The sequence below is a fragment of the Bos grunniens genome, chromosome 19, assembly GCF_055505025.1.
Source record: "Bos grunniens cultivar Pamir isolate PY7600 chromosome 19, Bosgru_T2T1.0, whole genome shotgun sequence".
NCBI lineage: Eukaryota > Metazoa > Chordata > Mammalia > Artiodactyla > Bovidae > Bos > Bos grunniens.
The window spans coordinates 45099250-45121698 of NC_141183.1; the positions used below are offsets into that span (position 1 = coordinate 45099250).

The 22449-nt window shown below is 43.7% G+C and overlaps 1 long non-coding RNA gene across 4 annotated transcripts in view; it reads right to left on the reverse strand.

The window, feature by feature from the left end:
• Positions 1–22449, reverse strand: part of LOC147352499 (uncharacterized) — a 116927-nt gene that overhangs the window by 51092 nt on the left and 43386 nt on the right. For 3 of the 4 annotated variants that reach the window (XR_015148226.1, XR_015148221.1, XR_015148224.1), the window contains 2 exons: positions 21208–21300; positions 17523–17657 (listed from right to left, as the gene is read on the reverse strand). This is a non-coding gene — a long non-coding RNA (uncharacterized LOC147352499). Of the gene's footprint in view, positions 1–17522; positions 17658–21207; positions 21301–22449 lie in introns of those variants that run through there. The other variant, XR_015148222.1, reaches the window with a different exon arrangement.

Here is a 22449-nt window from a genome sequence, read left to right on the forward strand (position 1 = left end):
TGCTTATTTAACTTATATGCAGAGTACATCATGTGAAATGCCAGGCTAGATGAAGCACAAGCTAGAATCAAGATTTCCGGGAGAAATATCAATAACCTCAGATATGCAGATGACATCACCCTTATGGCAGAAATTGAAGAGGAACTGAAGAGCCTCTTGATGAAAGTGAAAGAGGAGAGTGAAAAGGTTGACTTAAAACTCAACATTCAAAAAACCAAGATCATGGCATCTGGTCCCATCACTTCATGGCAAATAGATGGGGAAACAATGGAAACAGTGACAGACTTTTTCTTGGGTTCCAAAATCACTGCAGATGGTGACAGCAGCCATGAAATTAAAAGACGTTTTCTCCTTGGAAGAAAAGCTATGAGAAACCTAGACAGCATATTAAAAAGCAGAGACATTACTTTGCTGACAAAGGCCTGTCTAGTCAAAGCTATGGTTTTTCCAGTAGTCATGTATGGATGTGAGAGTTGGACCATAAAGAAGGCTGAGCACCAAAGAATTGATGCTTTTGAACTGTGGTGTTGGAAAAGACTCTTGAGAATCCCCTGGACTGCAAGGAGATCCAACCAGTCCATCCTAAAGGAAATCAGTCCTGAATATTCACGGGAAGGACTGATATTGAAGCTGAAACTCCAATACTTTGGCCATCTGATGTTAAAAACTGACTCACTGGAAAAGACCCTGATGCTGGGAAAGATTGAAGGTGGGAGAAGGGGATGACAGAGGATGAGATGGCTGGATGGCATCACTGGCTCAATGGACATGAGTCTGAGCAAGCTCTGGGAGTTGGTGATGGACAGGGAAGCCTGGCATGCTGCAGTCCATGGGGTCGCAAAGAGTGGGACACGACTGAGTGACTGAACTGAACCCATCACTCAGCAGCCATGCCAAGACTGGAAAGGATGACACTTCAGAGACTTGAATGAGGGCTCCCTTGGAGCATCAGAATCAAAGAATCTTTCTTTAACTTGACTCCCTACCCAATGCATAAATCCTTTTGTACCAGAAACCCATGACTGGGTACCTCTGGGGGCAGGAAGCCCACCTCCTTTGCCAGCTGCTTAATCTAATGTCAGGCTAGACTGACTTAGAACCTTCGACTCCAATTGAGTCCAAAGTTCCCTCTATGTACTGCCCACTCCCTCATATGGTTCCTACTTTCTGCAACAGCATAGGATGAGTGTCTCCATGACACCCCTTCAGGGACAATAAGTGGGGGAAAATGAAGAAGAAACAAGATGGGAAAGGAGAGATACAGGCGTAAAGACAAGGCAGAGGAAAAAAGGGGGTAATTTCTTCCCCATGCTAAACATCCCGAGTCCTGCAACCTGGACCACTGTTAATTGAAAACTGCTCTTCCTACCAGAATCAACTTTACATGGGCAAGAAGAGCCCCTGATGTGGGCTTGCCTATGACAAATGCACACAGACTAAAGATATTTAACAAATAAAGATATGGTTTTTCCAGTAGCCATGTACAGATGTGAGAGCTGGACCATAAAGAAGGCTGAGAGCTGAAGAATTGATGCTTTCGAAATGTGGTGCTGGAGAAGACTCTTGAGAATCCCTTGGACTGCAAGAAAATCAAAGCAGTCAATCCTAAAGGAAATCAGTCCTGAATATTCATTGGAAGAACTGATGCTGAAGCTCCAATACTTGGGCCATCTGATGCGAAGCGCTGACTCATCAGAAAAGACTCTGATGCTGGGAAAGATCGAGCACAAAAGAAGTGGGAAACAGAGGATGAAATGGTTACATGGCATTAACAACTCAATGGACGTGAGTGAGCAAACTCTGGGAGACCGTGAAGGACAGGGAGCCTGGCGTGCTGCAGTCGATGGGGTCACGAAGAGTCAGGGGTAACACACTATATTAAATATGTAAGGTCTTACCTCCATGGGTTTGATTACAGAAACTAATATTCTCTAAATAAAAAAAAAACTGCTTTCTATTGATTTTTCATTTTGCCAATTATATTTTGAACTTATATGTCAATTGTATTGTTGTGTAGATGTATTTGAATGAGTGGAGGCTGGATATTTCATATGACAGTTTGTTAATTCATAGTTAGCTCTTCATGTGTTATATACGAGCAGTTTTGACTTATAACTTTAGATTCTTTGGATTATTGATTGATAACTTTTAACTATTTTGATGCATGGCATATACACATTAACTAGCACTTTTACCCTGGCCCCACCAATGTTAAGAGAACGACCTGCCCGCTGGGAGAGGGTCAGCCACATGCTTGTCAGGACAAGGGGTAGTGACAGACTTTGGAATCGTTTCCCGGGTTCAAATCCCAGTTCTGCCACTCAAGTGAGTCAGATCCTTTAACTTCTCCTCATTTTAGTTTCCTCAGTTACACAAGAGAAATAAAAATAGCACCTACCAAATAAGACTGTTGTGAGGATTCAGTGGGGTTCAGACCCTGCAAGGAACCAGCTTATCACAGTTCTGGTCACAGATGCAAAACGTGTAGTTGATGCATTGGGTGATGATGTTAACATACACGGTCCAGATGTGAAAAGGATAAAGATGCAAGCTCGAGACATGTACATTATTCCAACTTCAGTATATAAAGGGGAGATACTTATACAAAAAACATATTGATCGTCTCTTATATAAGCCTTATATAAGTCCAGAGAATGTTTAAGAAGCTAACGACAACAGTTACAGAGGGGACTGAGCGGGGAAGAGGGACGAGTGGGAGATTCTTCATTGTTTACTTGTTTGTGTGGGGTTTTCTTAATTTTATTTTTGGCCGCACCTCACAGCATCTTATTTCCCCAACCTGAGATTGAACCTGCACCCCTCGCACTGGAGGCACAGCTCAACCCCTGGACCATCAGGGAAGTCTCTTGTGTGTTTTAGTTTTATATTTGGACCCTGTGAAAGTAACTATTATTTCTCTTCATTTAATATTTAAAATGTGTTGTTCAGAACTGGATGCAACGTTGTGACAGATCCGGGCAGAGCCTTCAATGCCCTCCCTTGCCCTGGAAGCACCCCGGAGACTGCGCTGGCTTGGTTTTGCCTCTGAATCACACAATGCATTCCACTTGGGTTTGTAGTCGACAGACTCAGGTCCTTGGTCTGGCCCCTGACTGCAGCCCCCTGCCAGGAAGCGCAGCACGGGCCTCACAGTCCTGCCTGGCCTTGACACACCTCCCACACCCACTGGTCCACCTGTCCGAACCTCACGCTACCAGGTGCAGGCCCGCGAGTCCAGCTCCGCTGCCCTCCCTTCCCCTTCTCTACCTGAGCCCCAGCTCAGGCCAGGTGCCGGGCCTCGGCCCACCTGGCACCTCTGAGTTTCGGCCTTGGGCGACCACTCTGTCCTTGGAACCTTCCCCAGGCCCACCCTGGCCCCTTTGGACCACTTGGGGACACATATTAGAGGAAAAAAAAATTTTTTTTTCAGTACAGTTCCTTTTAGAAACCTGCATTTTAAAATTAGGGAAAAATAGCTGTTTGAGACACACTTTTTTTTTTTTAACTGCTGTATTTAAAATGAATCACCAACAAGGACCTACTGTATAGCACAGGGAACTCTGCTCAATGTTATGCAGAGGGGAGTTTGGGGGAGAATGGATACATGTATATGTATGGCTGAGTCTCCATGCCATTCATCTGAAACTATTACATTGTTAATCAGCTATGCCCCAACACAAAATAAAAGTTTAGAAAAACAAAGACACACTTTCAATTCTTTTCACAGCTTATGACAGAAATAACCAGCAGAGGAAACCCTTGCACGCACGTTGGAAGCTAGGATGCATCATCCGCACACCAGAAATGATGAAGACTTTACGCTAAATATGCAGCATGTAGGAAGAAGCCAGGGGAGGACCTTTGGAACTGGTTCCTGAGCTACCTTGTCTGGGAGAGGTCTGGTTTCAGAAAATCCACAGTTCTCCAAAAGGGGTAAGAATCATCAGATTGAATCCTTGGGAAAAAGGGTGTAAAACCATAGGACTGAGCCAAGAAGTGGGTCCCTGCTCCCTGCCCCCTCACCTTCTCGCCCCGGCCCCCAGCATCAGGAGACAATGCAATGTAAACCTCTGAGAACCATCTTCAAGCATCATTACGTGGCAGCGGTCCTACCACCGCCCATAAATATTTTTCTATTGACTTTTGTTTTAGTCTTTAACAGTGTCCTATGAACAATTTCAATAAACAGTGCAAGGCAAAGGAAGAGAAGCTCCAGAGAGCAGAATAAATCTTCAACATGTTAACAAACTCCTAGCCAGCTCTGCCATGGACTGAGAAGGAACCCAGGGACACTGAGAAAGGCTTGGGCACAGACCAGGCACGGATGTGGCCTCCTGGGCTCCACCAGCATCTCCTGCGGCGTGGCCAAGTGGAGACGGAAGGAAGGTTCCAGAACGAGGAGAAAGAGGCCAGCTGGAAATGGGGATGGGTGGAGAGAGGAGGTCCAGCCAATCACAGAGTTGTGAGGCACCCCAGAGCCCCTCCCTGATCCTCCCCACCGTGCTGCGGGCTTCAGAGCTCAGGCTGTGGAACCCAACTGCCTAGGTTCGAATCCTGGTCCCACCACTTACTAGCTGCGCCCCCTCCAGCCTCAGTTTCTTCACCTATAACTTGAGGATCAAAGTAGTACCTGCCACCCGAGACCGGTGTCAGCATTAAGTGAGACAGTTCACACAAAGTCCCTCAGCACAGGAGACGATGGCTTGATAAATCACACCTGACATGATGTAACAGGCAGGGAGGTAGGGAGCTCTGAAAAGTCCCAGGATGTCCCACAAGCCAGTCTCTTGGATTCAAAATGTCTTTTATTTGCTTTTCCCCCAGTTCCCCCAGGGATGAGCAAGTTCTGGGAAATGGTGCCGCCAAATATTAATTTGTTTACAGCTCTCACTGTGGGCCATGGCCCATGAATACCTGGACTGGGACGGTTAACCCTGCTCCCAGGAGGCAGGCGCGTTCAGGAAACCAGCCCGTGGACGGGTTGGCAGCTGGTGAATGGGAGCGGGGGAAGGCGCTGGAGGAGCAGGGTCCAGGTGGAAGGAGCACAGCGCTGGGGCAGAACCTGGCTCCCAAGCACCCCTTGTGTGGACACGGGCATGTCATTTAACCTCTCGGGGGGCCTTGACCTTTCTTTTTTATACAATGGACATGATGGCACTGTTGCCAGGATTTCTGTCCAAAGCAAATTCGATAGCAAAGGTGAAGAGCCTGGTACGAGCAGGTCCCCCACCCCTGCCTTGAGGAACTGAGGGAATGGTGTCCCCCACTGAATTCTGAAGATCCAGGGGGGTCTCCAGCTCACAGGACTCTCCAGCAAGTCCCTTTTCTGTTAGGATCCAATTGGATCACGTGCTTTAAAGCAGCAGTCCCCAAACCTGTTTAACCCAGAGACCAGTTTCATGGGAGACAACTTTTCCAGGGACCGAGGTTGCGGGGGATGGTTTGGGGATGATTCGAGCACGTGACATTTATCGTGCGTTTCATTTCTATTATTATTACATCAGTCCTACCTCAGATCGTCAGTCGTTAGATCCCAGAGATGGGGGACGCCTGCTTGAAGTGTTTTTGTGCATGCCAAGTTGCTTCCGTCACATCTCTTTGTGACCCCATGGACTGTAGCCCAGAAATTAAGGCTCCTCTGTACATGGGGATTCTCCAGGCAAGAATACTGGAGTGGGTTGCTGTGCCCTCCTCCAAGGAATCTTCCCGACTCAGGGATCAAACCTGTGTCTCTTGTGCCTCCTGCACGGGCAGGCGGGTTCTTTACCACTAACACCCCCTGGGAGGTCCAAAGTGCTTCAAGAATAACAATAATTTGCTCATTTTCTAATACACGCTTTTATGTACGAGGCCTCACTGACACCGCTGAGGTTCAGAGAGGTAAAGTGATTGTCCCAGGGTCACACAGCAAGAAAATGGCAAAGCAGATCAGATGCTTGTTTTGCAGCTCTGAGTCCCCAGTGTTTTCTCTCTGTGTCCAGCCTGATGGGCAGGCCCACCCCACACCATCCCTAGGCCCTGCAGGGCATGGACAGTGCAGCCTGGGCCACTTCCCAGCTCCTCCCCCGCTGGTGAGACAACCCAGGGACTATCTGCTGCCACCCCTCCAGTGTCTGCCGTGGGGCGGGGTTCAAGCCCCAATCCATCGAACTCTGCAAGTGTCAAATGGGTTAATATCTAGAAGCAATGAGCACAGCACTTTGCCCCTGCCTGTCTCCAGGGGCAGCGAGCAGGCTATGGTCAGACTCGGAGCTCTTACAGGCAAGGACTGTGTTTTCTCTGCGTAAACTCTGTTGACTGCAGACTGAGAAAAGCACAGGACTCCACGGAAGAGCAGGCCCTGGGATTGTGGCCGAGAAAGAAGACCACTGCATGGAAGACATGGGGCAGAAGCGGCCAGCGAAGTCGGAGGAGAACCAAGGGAGTATTGTGGGCCAGAAACTCAGGGAGAAGAGTTTTTCAGGAAGGAGTAGGCCACAGTGCCAAATGCTGCAGGGAGGCCTAGAGAGTTGGAATGAAGCAGTCTTTGGATTTTGCAATCGGGAAGCAAAGGAGGCCATGGCAAGAGCAGTGTCCACAGGGGACCAGATGGCAGAGGTCTGAGTAGCTGAGGGAGAAGAGACAGGGACCAAGGAGCTCACGCCAGCCCGGCAGGAACAGCCGACATTCACCCACTGTCAAGCTTATTATTGTTCATTATTTCAGTAACTCTTCTCAACAATCCTATAAGATGTGCTGTTATCCCTATCTTATACATTATAAGATCAGAGAGGTTCAATGGTTTCCCCAAAGTCACACAGCAATGAAGATGGAGATCCAGGAGCCAAGTATAGTTCTCTTCAATCTCATAAGCAGGGTTAGAATTGACATGCGGGAGAGGCTAAGGATACAGGAGAGGAGACAGAAGCAGTGGGGACTCAGGATCCAGGCCATGGGGCCAAGGATCTCCCTTTCTGGTTTCTGCCCCTATGAAGCACTTAGTCTGAACCAAGACTTATTTTGAGGGCTCATAGTTTTACAGACTGATGGAACTTCTCTGCACCCCAGTTCTACAGTAAGCTCTTTTGGCAGTTGACCAATGAAGAAGCTTCTGGAGTAGAGTGGAGTCCAGAATCCATTAACGATTAAAATGAACACACACACACACCCCTCTTTACATGAGTGTAGTTGACTGAAGCGACTTAGCAGCAGCAGCATTCAAACTTGCATTAGCTCAAATGGTCCTGCAAGCAGCCCCAGGTAGACACACAGGGAATCATTGCCACTTGGCAGAGATGCAAACTGAAGCTCGGGGATTTTCATCAGGCGCCGAGGCACCAGAGTGCGAAACTGCTCTGCTGAGAGCAGGTTTTAATCTCATCCTGGCTGATCAACTCTGCCAAGAGCGCAAGGAGAATGAGATCAGAGGGAAAAGTCCAGGATGAGTCATTTGCTCTACATTCATGTATTGACCACCTACTATGAGCAGACCCTGTTCCAGGAGGAGATTTAGAGACAAAAGGACAACTATACCTGCCTCCAAGCTGAGGGGACAGATAAGGACACAAATGGCGATTTCTTCTTTGGCAAGTGCTGGGGAAGCCTGGGGCCCTTGGAGCAAGGGCACGGGAGGAGAGGCAGCTATTGAGTGGGGAGGAAGACTGTGACCTCTCTGGGGTGGGGGTAGCTGTCCTTCACCCCTGAATGTGTACCTTCCTCACCCTGGTGCTTTCATAAGACAGGCCATTCAGACACACCCACAGCACTTCTGGGCTGTCCCCATTTCTCCCTGGCAACCTCAGTGACAAACCCTGGCTAGACACTGCTGATGGGCTGAGCTTCGGGGAAGAACCTGGACCCAGCACGAGTCGGGTTCAAGACAGTCCCGTCCCTGCCACCAACTCTATGTGGCCTAGGGCCACTCAACTCACAGCCTAAACCTGGATTTTTCTCATCTCTCCAACACCATTGGGCCAACTCCAGGGAGCTGCTGGGAGAATGAAAGGGATCGTGTTCACGGAAGTGCTTTTTAAGCCGAAAATCTCTTTACAGAGAGCGAGGGGCTTTTCTAAGGCTTCTCCTGAATTCCTCCAATTGAGGTCCAAGACCGGCAGAGCCTCTCTTCCAAAAGCAGCGGACGAGTTAAGTCTTAAGCTCTCCAGCCCAGGGGGAGCAGAGGCAGAGTGAAGGGCAAGTCCGGAGGCCTCTTTTGGAAATGACAGGATCCATTTAGCAATCAATTAGTGAGGTCCCCAGGCTCCGGGCCTGCACGCTCGGCAGAAAGAATGCACTGCACCGTGCTGATTAGAAACAGATGCGCTGGCAAACAGACCTGGCCGAGCGGGGCCGGAATTCCTGGGCACCCAGCTCCTGGCTGGGAGACGGGGTTCGTTATTACATTCTGGGCACCGACGTGGGGAGAGAGGCCAAGGAAACCAAGCTCAGAGAGCAGCCTGCCCAGAGAATGTGTACCTTTTGAGGGGATTCGGAGGCAGGAGAGGGAAGAATGTTGACTCTGTCAGAAATAATCTGGGATAAAATTAGTTCAGCCAAATACAGAACATGACATTTGACCCACAGAGGCTGATGCCAAACACGATATGGCTGAAGTGAGTGACCTGGGTGCTGAGCAAGTTGCAGGGGGTCCGGAAAACAACCTGCTGCCATCCAGCTCGTTGACTGAGTGCTCACTGTATAGAAGACCCTGCACCAAGCCCTCTATACCCTTTCTCGTTCATCTATCACAGTGACTCTGACTTTATGTCCATTTTGCAGATGAGAAAACTGAGAAACAAAGAGGTTCGGTAACTTAATCCAAGATCACACAGATAATTAGTAGATCCAGGACTTGAACTCACTTGGGAGGTCCCCTCTCCTAACCATGATGGTAATTATTTCTCTCCTTCCAACTTTTTCCTTCTCCTTTGACAGATGAAAGGGGACTTTGAGGGCCTCTTCTCCAGTTTCCCAGCACTGCAGGCAAGCTCACTGCAGTGTCCCTGACCATGGGCAGCAGCCTCCATCAACCGTCCCAGTGAGGCTGGGCTCACCACCTCCCAAGGCTGTTGGTGCTAAGCTTGGACAGTTCTCAAAGCCAGCCACTCTTACTTCTATTAAGCCTAAAGCCGGGTGGGTCCCTGCAAGCCTGGGGTTTCCCCCAGCCATACTGTTTCTGCCCTCTTCATCCCCTCCAACAGTGTCTAATTCCTTTTCCCTGGGACCATCTCAGGGCATGATTGTGACCTCGTCCTTATTTTTCTAAGCAACACAGCCTCTGTTTGACAGCTGCTCCCTGAGGTCAGCTGTGCAACTCCCCCACTATCACCAACACCCTTCCTGGACACCCGCCAGCACCGATGTCCCTGGTGGGTCCAGATGTGAACATGGGGTCAACCAGCTCTCCCATTTCCCTCCAACACAACATGGAACACTCTTTAAAATACTATTTTAATACAGTTTACCATTATAAGAGTGATACAGTTTCACAGTAGGAAATACACACGTGCCATGAGCAGCGCAAACTAGCCTCCCCAGAGAGGGAGAAATCACCCGTTATTCTACCTCCAGTCTTTTATGCGTCATTCGTATCTGGCTTTGTTTATTCTATAAATCTGGGACCTGTGTGTTTTCACTTACCATTATAGCACAATCACTTGGCTGTGTTTTTAGGAAGTCTCTGAAAATGCTGTTCGTAATGGTCACATCGAAGTCAATGACATGGACAGACCTACTTTGGGACGGCGCTATGAATCCCCATCTCCAATTCTTCCTGACTGCAGAACCTCGGTTTTGTTCGAGGTCTCCACAAGATGTCACCTACACACTAGGGGATAGGGCCCTTGGTTCTAAACTCATGGCACTAATGTCAAGCCCCTTGGCCCTGTGTTTGCATGATCAAGGAGCTTTGTTATCAGGCCTGAGCCAAGGGCAGAGATGGAAACTGAAGCTCGGGGATTTTTGTCAGGCACCCCTAAATACACAGACCGGTATTCTAGCACCTAAACCCTTTTTAGTACCTTACTTGATTTTTGTAACCTCAAGATGTCATAGCTGGAGAGGCCTTTAAAAATCCTCCTCCCAATTTTTCAGATCATAAAACTGAGTGCAGAGAGGGCAAGTGAGTTGCCCCAGGTCACACAGGGGTGATGCTGGTCCAAGAATTAAGGGCTTTGGACTTTCAGCTTGCGGGTCTCTCCACAGCCACCCTCATGCTACCCAGGGTAACTGTCGCTCTCAGCCAGCCAGAGAGGGCTCACGTTAGGGCAAAGTTTGATTTTCTTTGACACCAAGAAGAATAAATCAAGAGAATCATTCTTAGCTAAGACAACTGGCCTCTTACCAAGAGTTCAAATTTCACCAAACAAAACAAAACAAAACAAAATAAAACAAAACCCAGTGGAGGGAGGGGAGGTTGGGGAGAGGAGAATGGAAATCAACAACAGCACATGGGCCAGAGATGAGGCAATGGAAGCACAGGGGCCAGAGGGGGCTGGCCGCCCTCTCCAGCTTCCCCGCTTTCTCTCCCACAGCCTCAGCCACTATTATCCAGAAGTCCTCCAAGACCATCAGACTTGAGCCTCTTAGACAAACATATTGATGTCTTGAACCCTGGAGAAGGGAATGGGAGGACCATATTCTCCAATAAAATAAGATTCAAAGGGCAGGACCAAAGGATTTCTGTCTTCTGGTAACTACAGGGATGGATGATTTATGGAAAATACAGATATGTGAATGAATGAATGAATGATATCAGCTAGATATCACCTCAACCAGCACTGAACCACCAGAGACTTAAGTCATTTCACGTCTCTGGTCTCAGAGTCCTCATTTGTAAAACATATCCTCCCAATTCATTCCACAAACGTTTCCTGAGTGCCTTCTGTGTGCCAGGCTCTGTGCTGGGCACTGAGGGAAGGGCAAAGGCTTAAGGATCCTGGTTAACAGGGGACACAAATAAAGAACAAAAGAATACTTATTTAGTATCTTTTCCCCAGGCATAATGATAGGCAAAAAGGCCACAACAATTAACAAAAACAAGTAGTAAGCCTTATAATTTTGGAAATATGGTTTGCTAAATAACCTGAAGATCCTTCCACTAATAAACACTTAGAAACTGTGGATAAAGTTTAACAGGCGTCCTTTGAAAAACAGAGCCAAGTTCTCAAGGAAGAAAATCCTCAGGAGCAAGAAATTGAAAGGGGATTAAATATCAAAGGAATAAAGCTTTGAGTTGGCTGGATGGCATCACTGACTTGATGGACGTGAGTCTGAGTGAACTCTGGGAGTTGGTGATGGACAGGGAGGCCTGGCGTGCTGCGATTCACGGGGTCGCAAAGAGTTGGACACAACTGAGCGACTGAACTGAACTGAACTGAATGCTGTAGCTGTGTGGGAGGAACCCTACCCCAGTAGTCTAGACTCCCAGACTGGTAAGGTAACATGGTAACATTAGTCTCAGGACAGTGATACCCCCTGGATTCCTGACAGTAACAAACACGAAACCACTCAGGAGAGCACACCCTCATCCAAGGCTGTACATGATTCTCACAGATAGAATGCTGCAGGAGATGAGCTCATAATCCTAAATTACAAGATGAGTGAGCAAGATTCAGACAAAATAAGCAATAGCATTTGATCCCCACTCTACCCATGCCATCACCAAGACTTTAACCACTAGAACAAACAACACACCGTCTACAAACTAAGTATATCTTGAATAATTAACAATGTAAAGGAAGGAATTTTAGAAAGGAAAGAGAAAGGTATTTGTGGAATGAATGGGGAGGATAAGTTTTACAGAGGAGGACTCAGACCAGAGACATAAAATCATTTAAGTCTCTGGTAGTTTAGTGCTGGTTAAGGTGATTTCTAACTGATATCATTTGTTTACTTATCTGTGTCTTCCATAAATTATCTAGTTATAAGAAGTAGTTATAAGAAGTATAAGTAGTATAAGAAGTATAAGTTATAAGAAGTTATAAGTAGTAGTTAGAAGAAGACAGAAAAAGAAGTCCTCTGGTCTTGTCCTTTGGATCCTACAGACATATTTGGACCAAACAAACATATTTGGAAAACATCTAACTTGAACTCCTAGAGAAATATAGAAAGTCACTGAAATTAAAAACCCAATGGATGAGTTAAATAGCTAATTAAATGCAGCTGAAGAGATGATTGGTGCACTAGAAGGTACTTCTGTTAATAATTTACCTTATTGTTTCTTATGCAACAGAACTTTTTTGAACAGAATTATGTTGTTATAGGTTGCAGTGTCATTTTAAGACTCTTTGTACAAAGGATAAACAAAGAGAAATTGATTGCTTTAAACACAGATGTAATGAACTCTTTAACATTAACTGTCAAGCACATCCCTATCATACTTTTGAACAGACTAGGCTCTGGTACCAGGCATTTCGAACCTTATTTCTCCATCAGTATTCACACACTTCTAATCAGTTCAGTTCAGTCGCTCAGTTGTGTCCAGCTCTTTGCGACCCCATGAACTGCAGCACGCCAGGCCTCCCTGTCCATCACCAACTCCCAGAGTTCACCTGGAGTTCCTGGAGTTCACACTTCTAATACTGAACATCGTAAGACCGGTCATAGTACAATGCCTGTCCCCTGCACCTCAGGCCGCAATTCCAGGTGAACTGACACAGTGAACAGTAGTATTTATTATCCCTGGAAGCCATTCCCAAGCCAGGATGGCTAGTGATCCCTTACTTATATATGGAAATGACTGCAAACCACATAAGTATATACAATTGAGGGAAAATGGTCTGCTCCACCATCCTCACTTCTTGTAAGTCAGAGAATTACTTTTCCCAATATGGCCCCAGGTTAGAGTTTGCCAATGAGAAAAATTTGAACAAGATTGGAAGGTGGAAGAGATATAGGGTGAAATACCTGAATATTAGCCATTTTTTCCCAGAAGTTTGTGGTGGTCGGAGATGGCGTCAAAATGTCTCAACAAGCTACCACTCTGAGGCTATGTCAAAGTAGTTGCTCACAGCCTTTCCACACACTCATATTTCACAGTCATGATGGCAAGGTGTGGTAGTTTCTCAGACTGTCCTACAATCAGGGGCTTCTCCCAGTCTATCCTGCCTCCCCTTTCCCACACTGGGCCAGTGGTATAGATACTGGGCTATGTTTATACATAGAAGCTAACAGTTTGGCTGGATGGGCAGGGACTTTGAAATAATAAGATGGGATGCTGCTGCTGAGTCACTTCAGTCGTGTCCAACTAGTTGGCAACAAAGATATAGGGGTGTGAGAAGATCTCTCCAAACGAATGTATTTGGGTGGGGTGGCTCAGCAGAAGAGGGCTCCAACATCAGCGAGGAGGAAAGCCCATTCTACAGGTATCATTTGGCCTTTTCCCCCAGCACATCTCCCCCCAGCCCTCATGGAAAAATAGCCATGGGTGGGAGTGATGGAGGTGAGGCATGGGCTCAGCAATAATCCCCACTTACCATGGCTGCTCTGCCTACAGCCCCTGTGAGAGTCCAACTTGCTGACCACAAAGATGAACACTGAGCCCTGAATACAACACCACTTTCCACAGGGACCAGCTAAGCCATTTGGCAGAGCAATGATGGCATTGAACCAAGTCCATCATAGACAGCTTCATGGAAACTAACAAGCTGATTCCAAAATCTGTAAGGATGACTACAGGACCATGAAACCTAAGTTACTCTTGAGGAAGAACAAGAAGGAAGGATGTGTCCTACCAGATATCAAGTTAGCAGATATTTGGTTAGCTTTACTAACCAAAATAGTGTGGTATCAGTGCAGGAATAGACAAATAGTCTGATGAAACAGAAGAGAGTGCCCAGAAACACACAAAGACATATATGGAAACTGGATTTATAGCAGAACAGATGTTAAAGATTTACAAGGAAAAGGATGGACTATAACAAATGATACTGACACAACTGGTTATCCATACAGAAAAAGATTAATTCCTTCTTCATGTCCTACATAAAAATCGATTCAGGGTAGATTAAACACAAATATGAATGATAAAACTATAACAAAAATTAGAACACAATATAGAATAATAATTTTAGGCCCTCAGGATAGAGGAGTTCTTAAATAAGGTATAAAAAAAGCACTTACCTTTAAAAACAACAACAAAATAGGTAAATTAAGAATTTCTGGGGATTTCCCTCGTGGTCCAGTGGCTAAGACTGTGCACTCCCAATGCAGGGAACCCAGGTTTGATCCCTGGTCTGGGAACTAGATCCTGCATGTTGAGACTAAAGACCCCACATGCAGCAAAGAAGATGGAAGATCCTGAGTATCATAACTAAGACTTGGAGCACCAAATAAATATTTAAAAAAAAAAAAAAAACAACTTCTGGTTTTCCAAAGATTTCATATAGAATGAGAAAAACCAAGCCACCAACTTGGAGATGAAAACTGCAACACATATGACAAAGGATTAATTTCCAGAACGTGTAAAGAATGCTTATAAATCAATAAGAATAAGGAAAATAATCCCAAAGGATATACATGAAAGGCAAAAACAGGAATTCCACTGAAAAGACAAATGTCAAATAAATATGGGAACATGCTCAACAAAATTGAGGGTAAAGGAACTGCAGATTACAATCACAATGCCTAAATTAAAAATTTAAACACACACAGAGTGGGCAGGATGCCCTTGAGCAGAGGCACAAAAGGAGGATATAAGATATTAGGTAATGTTCTGTCAACCTGAATGCTGAGTGCATCATTCTTTGGAATAGGTTTTATATACACGTTTATGTATGATACACAACAAAAGCAAACACACAGAGGGTTAAAGCAAGTGTCACAGAACTGAGGCTGCCAAAAAATGGTCCATTATATGTAATACTGTAATAGAGAGGAACAAATCTGACTTCATATTGGATCTGTTTCTTTGACTTTAGCCTTTGTAGTCTACTGCTTTTGCTGCAAGTTAAGAATGCTGCCTATAGCCTGAAAGATACAGGACAGCCTGTTCTCAAGGCTCTGACCTTTAAAGGTATAACACTTTTTCATTCAAACAGAGATAAAACACTGCAGAACAGATAATACAATTTGTCTTGTTGAAGGTTTACAGGAACATTGTACCCAGACATACATGGACAGCTGCAAGAACAAAGGATTCCAGCATCAAGAAGTTTGAAGCAATCAACCCTCATCTTTTAGTTTTGAAGAAGGCTGGATTCTAACTCAAAGAAGATGGTTCTCTGGGCCACTAATTCACCATCTTCTCAGTATGGTGGCTTTCCACATAGAGTCTCTATTCCTTGCCCCAACAACTCATCTCTCAATTTACTGACCTGTTATGTAGTGAGCAATATGAGCTTGGACTTAGTAACAATATCTAGCGTGTTACAATAGCAGCCATGATAGCTTTAAAGGGTACTGGCAGATCAGACAATTGGAGAAGAAAAGGACATATTAAGTTGATGATATATTAACTTTTTTCTTATGATACAATTTAAAATAAAAGGTTTTTAATGCAGGCCTTCTAAAAAGAGAAATGGTTAAGCACTCACTAGAATTGATGGATTTTCAGACACAGGAAGCACGCAGTGAGTCCTTTGAAGGTAAGTGAAAGTGAAATTATACTTATGTACATTATAGTTAGGATGATCACATAATTTATCACTCTACATGTGGTATTTTTTAGAATGAGAGAGATGCTGTTAACAGTTCAGTTCAGTTGCTCAGTCATGTCCGACTCTTTGCGACCCCATGAATCGCAGCACGCCAGGCCTCCCTGTCAATCACCAACTCCCGGAGTTCACCCAGACTCACGTCCATCGAGTCAGTGATGCCATCCAGCCATCTCATCCTCTGTCGTCCCCTTCTCCTCCTGCCCCCAATCCCTCCCACCATCAGAGTCTTTTCCAGTGAGTCAACTCTTCGCATGAGGTGGCCAGAGTACTGGAGTTTCAGCTTCAGCATCATTCCCTCCAAAGAAATCCCAGGGCTGATCTCCTTCAGAATGGACTGGTTGGATCTCCTTGCAGTCCAAGGGACTCTCAAGAGTCTTCTCCAACACCACAGTTCAAAAGCATCAATTCTTCGGCGCTCAGCCTTCTTCACAGTCCAACTCTCACATCCATACATGACCACAGGAAAAACCATAGCCTTGACTAGATGGACCTTTGTTGGCAAAGTAATGTCTCTGCTTTTGAATATGCTATCTAGGTTGGATATAACTTTCCTTTCAAGGAGTAAGCGTCTTTTAATTTCATGGCTGCAGTCACCATCTGCAGTGATTTTGGAGCCCAGAAAAATAAAGTCTGACACTGTTTCCACTGTTTCCCCATCTATTTCCCATGAAGTGATGGGACCGGATGCCAAGATCTTCGTTTTCTGAATGTTGAGCTTTAAGCCAACTTTTTCACTCTCCACTTTCACTTTCATCAAGAGGCTTTTTAGGAGAGGGTGGGGAGATTTGGGAGAATGGCATTGAAACATGTATAATATCAAGTATGAAATGAGTCGCCAGTCCAGGTTCGATGCACGATACTGGATGCTTGGGGCTGGTACACTGGGACGACCCAGAGGGAGGGTATGGGGAGGGAGGAGGGTTCAGGATGGGGAACACAGGTATACCTGTGGTGGAGTCATTTCGATATTTGGCAAAACTAATACAATATTGTAAAGTTTAAAAATAAAATAAAATTTTAAAAAAAAAGAGGCTTTTTAGTTCCTCTTCACTTTCTGCCATAGTGATATTTCTCCCGGCAATCTTGATGCCAGCTTGTGTTTCTTCCAGTCCAGCGTTTCTCATGATGTACTCTGCATATAAGTTAAATAAGCAGGGTGACAGTATACAGCCTTGATGTACTCCTTTTCCTATTTGGAACCAGTCTGTTGTTCCATGTCCAGTTCTAACTGTTGCTTCCTGACCTGCATACAGATTTCTCAAGAGGCAGGTCAGGTGGTCTGGTATTCCCATCTCTTTCAGAATTTCCCACAGTTTATTGTGATCCACACAGTCAAAGGCTTTGGCATAGTCAAGAAAGCAGAAATAGATGTTTTTCTGGAACTCTCTTGCTTTTTCCATGATCCAGCGGATGTTGGCAATTTGATCTCTGGTTCCTCTGCCTTTTCTAAAACCAGCTTGAACATCAGGAAGTTCACGGTTCACGTACTGCTGAAGCCTGGCTTGGAGAATTTTGAGCATTACTTTACTAGCATGTGAGATGAGTGCAATTGTGCGGTAGTTTGAACATTCCTTAGCATTGCCTTTCTTTGGGATTGGAATGAAAACTGACCTTTTCCAGTCCTGTGGCCACTGCTGAGTTTTCCAAATTTGCTAGCATATTGAGTGCAGCGTTTTCACAGCATCATCTTTCAGGATTTGAAATAGCTCAACTGGAATTCCATCACCTCCACTAGCTTTGTTTGTAGTGATGCTTTCTAAGGCCCACTTGACTTCACATTCCAGGATGTCTGGCTCTAGGTCAGTGATCACACCATCGTGATTATCTGGGTCGTGAAGATCTTTTTTGTACAGTTCTTCTGTGTATTCTTGCCACCTCTTAATATCTTCTGCTTCTGTTAGGTCCATACCATTTCTGTCCTTTATCGAGCCCATCTTTGCATGAAATGTTCCCTTGGTATCTGTATTGTTAACAGTTATGCAAGGGTAACAGGTGCTGTCAGGATTGCCCAGGGCAAACCAGATCCTGGTGAAGCCACAATCACAGAGAAAATACATATTGCTTAAAAAGGAAACAATATAGAATGCAGTAGACTTTTCAACATAAACCAGGAGACAATGAAAAAGTACCTTCAAATTGCTCAGAGAAAATAAAGTTCAACCAAGAATTCTATATCCAGCTAGATGTAAGAAAACAAACAATGCTTGCTCAAACTAAGAAGAGAGTTTACCATATTCATGCTGAGAAAAAGACCTAAAGGATGTATTCAGGGACAAGAACATTAAATATAGAAAAGAAAGGAGAAGCAATAAACAATGATGAGCAATTAAATTGATAAATTTAGATGAATCTAAATAAACCATGACAGCTAAAGTTGGGATCTTAACACACTTCACACACTTCTTAACAACAAATGAATCAAATAAGAAATTAACATAGAAAAAGAAAATATTTAGAACTGAATAATAAAATTCTACACATCAAAGTTTGGGATGCAGCTACAAACAGCACTTAGAAGACACAGCCATAAAAACATGTAGTAGGAGACAGTGGAAAAATTAATGGATTAAGTAACAAATTCAAGATGTTATACATACAACAGAGTAAATCCAAAAAACAAAAAAATAGGAAATCATAAAGAAAGAGCCAGGTATTAACAAAAGGCAAAACAAAGGAATAACAGCAGAGGTAATCAAGTTTGGGTCTTTGAAAATATCAGTAAAATACACAAACATCTGAGCTGATGGATCAAAATATGAAAAGGCACAAATAAATAACATTAGGAGTGAAAGAGGGATGAAAGAGAATTTAAAAACAAGAAAATACCATATGCCGATACATTAGAAAATTTAGATGAAATGGAAATTTCCCCAGAAAAAAATAAAAACTTACCAAAGCTATTGAATAAGAAATAGAAAATCTGAACATACAACTAATCATTAAATAAACTGAATCCATGTTTTAAAAACCTACACATATACACAAATACACAAAGCCTGGCCCAAGTGATTTTACAAGTTAGTTCTATCAAACATTTGAATAACAGGTAATTCAACCTCATGCCAACTATTCCAAAGACTAAGAAAAGAAAGAAACTTCCCCCAACTATTTTGTAAGGTAAATATACCCTTAATACCAAAAGCAACAGCAAGGGAAACACAAGGAAGGAAAATTACAGCACAATCTCACTTTTCAACATAAATGTGAAAATCTTAACGTTTGCCATTCAATATAATACACAATTGTACATTGTACAATACTATGTACAATAACAACCACCAACATAAACCAATGAGGTTGGTTCTAGGAATAAAGGGATGATTTAATATTAGAAAATCTATTTATAGAATTCATAGATCAAACAGGGAAATTATATGACTATTCAATAAACAGAAAAGTTCTTTTAAAAATTCAACATCCATTTATGATATAAATTTTTTTTAAGGTCTTAGCAAACTAAGATTTGAAGGAGACTTTATAACTTAAAGTGCATCTATGAAAACTTTGGAATGAACATCAAGCTTTATGGGCAAATATTAAAAGCATTCCTTTAGAGGCAGGAGCAAGACCAGGAGATCCATTATTTCTAGTCACCATTATTCTGGAGGTTCTAGACAGCGCTCAAATACAAGAGAGAAAATTAAAGCTGTAAAGATTTGAGAGGAAAAAATGAAACATTCACTACAGATTATAGGATTGTCCATATAGAAAATGTAAGAAGCAGTTACTGCCAAACCATAGGTGCAAATAAAAGGGTTCAGAAAAGTGCTTGCTAAACCACCAGTGTGCAAAAAATCAACTATGCTCCTCTAATCAGCAACAGATGATTTAAAATGTCATTTTTACAATTCTATTTACAAAAACAAAAAAACTGGAAGATACCAAAAATTAATCCAACAAAAAATGCACAAATATCTTTAAGAGAAAAAGCACATAACTTTATTAAAAGACCTTAGGAAAATAAAAAAGAGACATAAACTGTGTTCACGAATGAGAAGACTTGGAGTCATAAAACTGGCAATCTTCTCTCCAAGTCAATAAATACGATGCAGATACGAACAAAATGAAACAAATTTCAACTGTGTTGAGTGTGTGCGCCTGCACACATACACACATGCCTGCCACCTAACAAACTTATCCTAAAGTTTATAAGAACGAGTAAAGACCCTAAGTAGGCAAGCTGATTTTCAAGAATGAAGAAGAATGACTTACCCTACCAAATAGCCAGACATTTTATGAATTATAGTAATTAGCACAGTGTGGTATTGGCATAGGGATAGAAAAATAAACCAATGGCACAGAATAGAACCCAGATACAAATCTAAATCCATGTGGAAATCTCATTTATGACAGAGCACTGCAATTGGGAGCGGGGGCGATGCTCTAGTCAATAACAGTTTTGGGAATATTGGTTACCCAAATGGAGAATGGGGGCAAAATAGATTATCTCACACAGAAGACAAAAATCAATTTCAGGTGAATTCAAGACCCAAAAGTGAAACACGAAGTTTAAAACCTTCCAAAGCAAATATAGCAGAAAATCTTTATGACCTCCGAAAAAGAGTTCTTAAAAGCAAGCAAAAAAAATAAAGGAAAAGATTGTTAAATCTGATGACAGACAATGCCCGTAACAGAGTCAAAAGATGAAACACAGCGTTTCTCATAAAGTTAAACATACACCTTCTCTACAGCCCAACAATTTCACTCTGAGTTATTTACCCTAGAGAAATGAAAACATATGCCCACAGAAAGACAGGTACAAGAATGTTTATAGCCATTTTATCCGTGGTAGCCAAAAACTGAAACAACCACACTGTCCATCAACGGGAGAAAGGATAAACATATTGCAGTGTATTTATACAATAGCAATCTACTCAGCAATAAAAAAAGAAATCTACACAACAACATGGATGAATCTTACCACATTATCCTGAGCAAGAAGCCAGACACACTCACTGTATGATTAAATTTATATAAAGTTCTAAATCAAACACGATTAATACAATATGGTAAAAGATGTTAAAACAGTGGTTGCCTGGAAAGGAGAACAAAGACCTTACTGGGGTGATGGCAGTGTTCCACGACATGATAGAGGAGTAGGTTACATGGTTCCATATATCTGTCAAAACCCACCAAACTGCAGCCATTAAGATTTGTGTGTTTCACTGTATTTAAGAAAAACAAACAAACCTCCCATTCCCCCTAAAAGACAAACTACAGCCTGGGAGAAGATCTTTACCTGCCAAGAGATTCATGTTAAAAATGTATAAAGAACCACCACAAATCAATAAAATCACCAAATAAAATAGGCAAAGGATAGCAACCAGCAATTCACAGAAGAAAAAAAAAAACATTTGAAAATATGCTCAACCTCACCAGTAGTCATATCCCTTTATCCCATATCCAAGTCATCCCATATCCAAGACAGCACTTCATATTTTTTGGACGCACAAAGATGTCAAAGTCTGGGGACAGTGAGCACTGGGGAGACCACAGAAAAACTGGATTTGGATACCCTGCTCCGAGCATGGGAACGCAGATTGGCGGTATCTGGGAATGGTGAGGATGCTCATACCTTACAGTTCCACGCCAGGTGTGCCCCAGTGATCTTCCGCTGGACGGCATCGGCATCTCTCCCGTGTGGACGGCAGGGATCCTCACCGCAGCACTGTTTATAACCGGAGAAAAAAGAGAGAGAAATGAAAGGTGATGAAAGGAAAGGGCTAACAATATCTACTGCATCTATCAGCAAGAGAACAGATAAAGTGCAGGAAATCCCCTCCACATTGCGAACTTTCAAAGACGTGAACGTGTTTGCATGTACAATCACATCAGGCATGAGTGAAATTGCAGCTTGCCCTCCAACTCCTCTCCTTCAGCTCTACCATCTCCCACTTCCTCTCCCTCCTCCAGTCAGTAACTCTTCTTGCCTGTTCAGTTGATGCCAGCCCTGTGTGCCAGCTGTTGCCTTGTACTACTATACTCTTCAAGGTACTATCCTGTAAGATTAAAAATGTTTTATTTTTGTATTTATTTTTTATGTATTATTTGTGTGAAAAGTATTATAAACCTATTACAGTACAGAACTACGTAGCTGATTATGTTAGTTGGGTACCTAGGCTAACTTTGTTGGACTTATGAACAAATTGAACTTAATGAACGTGCTCTCAGAACGGAACTCGTTTGTATGTAGGGGACTTACTGTATGGTGAGTTCATATCACGGAATAAAACTCAGTGAAAATAAATGAACTCCAGGGTAGACACAGTACCAGAATAAAATGTGAAACAACAAGCCACAGAACATAAACTGTGTATTTCATATACATAAAGTTTAAAAAAAAAAAAACAGCAAAACGAAATCACCTAGTGTTGAGGGATGCAAATATTTTTTGGCCTAAGTATAGAGAAAAGCCAGAACATCAAACACACAACTCAAGATCATGGTTACCTCTGAGAAGGGAGCAAAGGGGGGTGGGATGAGGAGGGTTTCAGATGGACTTTAAAAGTGATGGTTGGGCTTCCCTGGTGGCTCAGTGTTAAAGAATCTGCCAACCAACACAGGAGACACAGGTTCAATCCCTGGTCCAGGAAGAACCCACATGCCAAGGAGCAACGAAGCCCATGTGCCACAACTACTGAGCCTGTGCTCTGGAGTCCATGGGCTGCAACTACTGAAGCCCAGGCACGCTGCAGCCCGTGCTCCACAAGAGAAGCCACCGCGACGAGAAGCCCACTCCCTGCAACCAAGAGTGGCCCCCACTTGCCACAACTAGAGAAAAGCCCGTGCAGCAACAAAGACCCAGCACCATCAAAAG